Raw genomic sequence first — 6331 nt, forward strand, 5'->3', positions numbered from 1 at the left:
TATGGAGCTCTGGAGGTATGGAGCTATGGAGCCCTGGAGCCCTGGAGCTATGGAGCCCTGGAGCTATGGAGCTATGGAGCCCTGGAGCTATGGAGCTATGGAGCCCTGGAGCTATGGAGCTATGGAGCTCTGGTGCTATGGAGCTATGGAGCTCTGGTGCTATGGAGCTATGGAGCTCTGGTGCTATGGAGCTATGGAGCTCTGGTGCTATGGAGCTATGGAGCTCTGGAAGTATGGAGCTATGGAGCTCTGGAGGTATGGAGCTATGGAGCTCTGGAGGTATGGAGCTATGGAGCCCTGGAGCTATGGAGCCCTGGAGCTATGGAAGTATGGAGCTCTGGTGCTATGGAGCTATGGAGCTCTGGTGCTATGGAGCTATGGAGCTCTGGAGCTATGGAGCTCTGGAGGTATGGAGGTATGGAGCTATGGAGCTCTGGAGGTATGGAGCTATGGAGCTATGGAGCTCTGGTGCTATGGAGCTATGGAGCTATGGAGCTCTGGAAGTATGGAGCTCTGGTGCTATGGAGCTATGGAGCTCTGGTGCTATGGAGCTATGGAGCTATGGAGCTCTGGAAGTATGGAGCTCTGGTGCTATGGAGCTATGGAGCTCTGGTGCTATGGAGCTATGGAGCTCTGGTGCTATGGAGCTCTGGTGCTATGGAGCTCTGGTGCTATGGAGCTATGGAGCTCTGGTGCTATGGAGCTATGGAGCTCTGGAGGTATGGAGCTCTGGAGGTATGGAGCTCTGGAGGTATGGAGCTATGGTGCTATGGAGCTCTGAAGCCATGGAGCTCTGGTGCTATGGAGCTATGGAGCTCTGGTGCTATGGAGCTATGGAGGTATGGAGCCACCAGCCAGCACCCTCCGTGGCTGGATCAATGGAAGTGTTTTAGGTACCAGGCAGCCAAAGGGCCGAGGCCTCACGCTCGACCACGCCGGCGCAGAGTTCCAGCCGCTCGGATAAGCTCTGTCACTCACCCGCCGCGCAGCCACCGGTAACGGGGAAATGTCGCCGCCTTGTGGACACGCCGTTGTAAATGAATGGGCTTTCGCACTTAGTGCAATTTTCGCCAACTCTCTGACTTAGAGCTATGGAAGTATGGAGCTATGGAGCTATGGAGCTCTGGTTCAATGGAGCTATGGAGCTCTGGAGCTATGGAGCTCTGGAGGTATGGAGCTATGGAGCTATGGAGCTCTGGAGGTATGGAGCTATGGAGCTATGGAAGTATGGAGCTCTGGTGCTATGGAGCTATGGAGCTCTGGTGCTATGGAGCTATGGAGCTCTGGTGCTATGGAGCTATGGAGCTATGGAGCTCTGGAAGTATGGAGCTCTGGTGCTATGGAGCTATGGAGCTCTGGTGCTATGGAGCTATGGAGCTATGGAGCTCTGGAAGTATGGAGCTCTGGTGCTATGGAGCTATGGAGCTCTGGTGCTATGGAGCTATGGAGCTCTGGTGCTATGGAGCTCTGGTGCTATGGAGCTCTGGTGCTATGGAGCTATGGAGCTCTGGTGCTATGGAGCTATGGAGCTCTGGAGGTATGGAGCTCTGGAGGTATGGAGCTCTGGAGGTATGGAGCTATGGAGCCCTGGAGCTCTGGAGGTATGGAGCTATGGTGCTATGGAGCTCTGAAGCCATGGAGCTCTGGTGCTATGGAGCTCTGGAGCTCTGGAGGTATGGAGCTCTGGAGGTATGGAGCTATGGAGCCCTGGAGCTCTGGAGGTATGGAGCTATGGAGCTCTGAAGCCATGGAGCTCTGGTGCTATGGAGCTCTGGAGCTCTGGAGGTATGGAGCTCTGGAGGTATGGAGCTCTGGAGGTATGGAGCTATGGAGCCCTGGAGCTCTGGAGGTATGGAGCTATGGTGCTATGGAGCTCTGAAGCCATGGAGCTCTGGTGCTATGGAGCTCTGGAGGTATGGAGCTCTGGAGGTATGGAGCTCTGGAGGTATGGAGCTATGGAGCCCTGGAGCTCTGGAGGTATGGAGCTATGGTGCTATGGAGCTCTGAAGCCATGGAGCTCTGGTGCTATGGAGCTCTGGAGGTATGGAGCTCTGGAGGTATGGAGCTCTGGAGGTATGGAGCTATGGAGCCCTGGAGCTCTGGAGGTATGGAGCTATGGTGCTATGGAGCTCTGAAGCCATGGAGCTCTGGTGCTATGGAGCTATGGAGCTCTGGTGCTATGGAGCCACCAGCCAGCACCCTCCGTGGCTGGATCAATGGAAGTGTTTTAGGTACCAGGCAGCCAAAGGGCCGAGGCCTCACGCTCGACCACGCCGGCGCAGAGTTCCAGCCGCTCGGATAAGCTCTGTCACTCACCCGCCGCGCAGCCACCGGTAACGGGGAAATGTCGCCGCCTGGCGGACACGCCGTTGTAAATGAATGGGCTTTCGCACTTAGTGCAATTTTCGCCAACTCTCTGACTTAGAGCTATGGAAGTATGGAGCTATGGAGCCACCAGCCACCCAGGCTGGAGCTATGGAGCTCTGGAGGTATGGAGCTCAGGTGCTATGGAAGTATGGAGCTATGGAGCTATGGAAGTATGGAGCTATGGAGCTATGGAGCTCTGGAAGTATGGAGCTATGGAGCTCTGGAGGTATGGAGCTATGGAGCCCTGGAGCCCTGGAGCTATGGAGCTCTGGTGCTATGGAGGTATGGAGCTCTGGAGGTATGGAGCTCTGGAGGTATGGAGCTATGGAGCTATGGAGCCCTGGAGCTATGGAGCTATGGAGCCCTGGAGCTATGGAGCTATGGAGCCCTGGAGCTATGGAGCTATGGAGCTCTGGTGCTATGGAGCTATGGAGCTCTGGTGCTATGGAGCTATGGAGCTCTGGTGCTATGGAGCTATGGAGCTCTGGTGCTATGGAGCTATGGAGCTCTGGAAGTATGGAGCTATGGAGCTCTGGAGGTATGGAGCTATGGAGCCCTGGAGCTATGGAGCCCTGGAGCTATGGAAGTATGGAGCTCTGGTGCTATGGAGCTTTGGAGCTCTGGTGCTATGGAGCTATGGAGCTCTGGAGCTATGGAGCTCTGGAGGTATGGAGCTATGGAGCTATGGAGCTCTGGAGGTATGGAGCTATGGAGCTATGGAAGTATGGAGCTCTGGTGCTATGGAGCTATGGAGCTCTGGTGCTATGGAGCTATGGAGCTCTGGTGCTATGGAGCTATGGAGCTATGGAGCTCTGGAAGTATGGAGCTCTGGTGCTATGGAGCTATGGAGCTCTGGTGCTATGGAGCTATGGAGCCCTGGAGCTCTGGAGGTATGGAGCTATGGTGCTATGGAGCTCTGAAGCCATGGAGCTCTGGTGCTATGGAGCTCTGGAGCTCTGGAGGTATGGAGCTCTGGAGGTATGGAGCTATGGAGCCCTGGAGCTCTGGAGGTATGGAGCTATGGAGCTCTGAAGCCATGGAGCTCTGGTGCTATGGAGCTATGGAGCTCTGGTGCTATGGAGCTATGGAGCTCTGGAGGTATGGAGCTCTGGAGGTATGGAGCTCTGGAGGTATGGAGCTTTGGAGCCCTGGAGCTCTGGAGGTATGGAGCTATGGTGCTATGGAGCTCTGAAGCCATGGAGCTCTGGTGCTATGGAGCTCTGGAGCTCTGGAGGTATGGAGCTCTGGAGGTATGGAGCTATGGAGCCCTGGAGCTCTGGAGGTATGGAGCTATGGTGCTATGGAGCTCTGAAGCCATGGAGCTCTGGTGCTATGGAGCTCTGGAGCTCTGGAGGTATGGAGCTCTGGAGGTATGGAGCTATGGAGCCCTGGAGCTCTGGAGGTATGGAGCTATGGTGCTATGGAGCTCTGAAGCCATGGAGCTCTGGTGCTATGGAGCTCTGGATCTCTGGAGGTATGGAGCTCTGGAGGTATGGAGCTCTGGAGGTATGGAGCTATGGAGCCCTGGAGCTCTGGAGGTATGGAGCTATGGTGCTATGGAGCTCTGAAGCCATGGAGCTCTGGTGCTATGGAGCTCTGGAGGTATGGAGCTCTGGAGGTATGGAGCTCTGGAGGTATGGAGCTATGGAGCCCTGGAGCTCTGGAGGTATGGAGCTATGGTGCTATGGAGCTCTGAAGCCATGGAGCTCTGGTGCTATGGAGCTATGGAGCTCTGGTGCTATGGAGCTATGGAGGTATGGAGCCACCAGCCAGCACCCTCCGTGGCTGGATCAATGGAAGTGTTTTAGGTACCAGGCAGCCAAAGGGCCGAGGCCTCACGCTCGACCACGCCGGCGCAGAGTTCCAGCCGCTCGGATAAGCTCTGTCACTCACCCGCCGCGCAGCCACCGGTAACGGGGAAATGTCGCCGCCTGGCGGACACGCCGTTGTAAATGAATGGGCTTTCGCACTTAGTGCAATTTTCGCCAACTCTCTGACTTAGAGCTATGGAAGTATGGAGCTATGGAGCCACCAGCCACCCAGGCTGGAGCTATGGAGCTCTGGAGGTATGGAGCTCAGGTGCTATGGAAGTATGGAGCTATGGAGCTATGGAAGTATGGAGCTATGGAGCTATGGAGCTCTGGAAGTATGGAGCTATGGAGCTCTGGAGGTATGGACCTATGGAGCCCTGGAGCCCTGGAGCTATGGAGCTCTGGTGCTATGGAGGTATGGAGCTCTGGAGGTATGGAGCTCTGGAGGTATGGAGCTATGGAGCTATGGAGCCCTGGAGCTATGGAGCTATGGAGCCCTGGAGCTATGGAGCTATGGAGCCCTGGAGCTATGGAGCTATGGAGCTCTGGTGCTATGGAGCTATGGAGCTCTGGTGCTATGGAGCTATGGAGCTCTGGTGCTATGGAGCTATGGAGCTCTGGTGCTATGGAGCTATGGAGCTCTGGAAGTATGGAGCTATGGAGCTCTGGAGGTATGGAGCTATGGAGCCCTGGAGCTATGGAGCCCTGGAGCTATGGAAGTATGGAGCTCTGGTGCTATGGAGCTATGGAGCTCTGGTGCTATGGAGCTATGGAGCTCTGGAGCTATGGAGCTCTGGAGGTATGGAGCTATGGAGCTATGGAGCTCTGGAGGTATGGAGCTATGGAGCTATGGAAGTATGGAGCTCTGGTGCTATGGAGCTATGGAGCTCTGGTGCTATGGAGCTATGGAGCTCTGGTGCTATGGAGCTATGGAGCTATGGAGCTCTGGAAGTATGGAGCTCTGGTGCTATGGAGCTATGGAGCTCTGGTGCTATGGAGCTATGGAGCTCTGGTGCTATGGAGCTATGGAGCTCTGGTGCTATGGAGCTCTGGTGCTATGGAGCTCTGGTGCTATGGAGCTATGGAGCTCTGGTGCTATGGAGCTATGGAGCTCTGGAGGTATGGAGCTCTGGAGGTATGGAGCTCTGGAGGTATGGAGCTTTGGAGCCCTGGAGCTCTGGAGGTATGGAGCTATGGTGCTATGGAGCTCTGAAGCCATGGAGCTCTGGTGCTATGGAGCTCTGGAGCTCTGGAGGTATGGAGCTCTGGAGGTATGGAGCTATGGAGCCCTGGAGCTCTGGAGGTATGGAGCTATGGTGCTATGGAGCTCTGAAGCCATGGAGCTCTGGTGCTATGGAGCTCTGGAGCTCTGGAGGTATGGAGCTCTGGAGGTATGGAGCTATGGAGCCCTGGAGCTCTGGAGGTATGGAGCTATGGTGCTATGGAGCTCTGAAGCCATGGAGCTCTGGTGCTATGGAGCTCTGGATCTCTGGAGGTATGGAGCTCTGGAGGTATGGAGCTCTGGAGGTATGGAGCTATGGAGCCCTGGAGCTCTGGAGGTATGGAGCTATGGTGCTATGGAGCTCTGAAGCCATGGAGCTCTGGTGCTATGGAGCTCTGGAGGTATGGAGCTCTGGAGGTATGGAGCTCTGGAGGTATGGAGCTATGGAGCCCTGGAGCTCTGGAGGTATGGAGCTATGGTGCTATGGAGCTCTGAAGCCATGGAGCTCTGGTGCTATGGAGCTATGGAGCTCTGGTGCTATGGAGCTATGGAGGTATGGAGCCACCAGCCAGCACCCTCCGTGGCTGGATCAATGGAAGTGTTTTAGGTACCAGGCAGCCAAAGGGCCGAGGCCTCACGCTCGACCACGCCGGCGCAGAGTTCCAGCCGCTCGGATAAGCTCTGTCACTCACCCGCCGCGCAGCCACCGGTAACGGGGAAATGTCGCCGCCTTGTGGACACGCCGTTGTAAATGAATGGGCTTTCGCACTTAGTGCAATTTTCGCCAACTCTCTGACTGGAGCTATGGAAGTATGGAGCTATGGAGCCACCAGCCACCCAGGCTGGAGCTATGGAGCTCTGGAGGTATGGAGCTCTGGTGCTATGGAAGTATGGAGCTATGGAGCTATGGAAGTATGGAGCTATGGAGCTA

The sequence above is a fragment of the Syngnathus leptorhynchus genome, unplaced genomic scaffold (assembly GCF_054491065.1).
Source record: "Syngnathus leptorhynchus isolate UIUO unplaced genomic scaffold, UIUO_Slep HiC_scaffold_26, whole genome shotgun sequence".
Lineage (NCBI taxonomy): Eukaryota > Metazoa > Chordata > Actinopteri > Syngnathiformes > Syngnathidae > Syngnathus > Syngnathus leptorhynchus.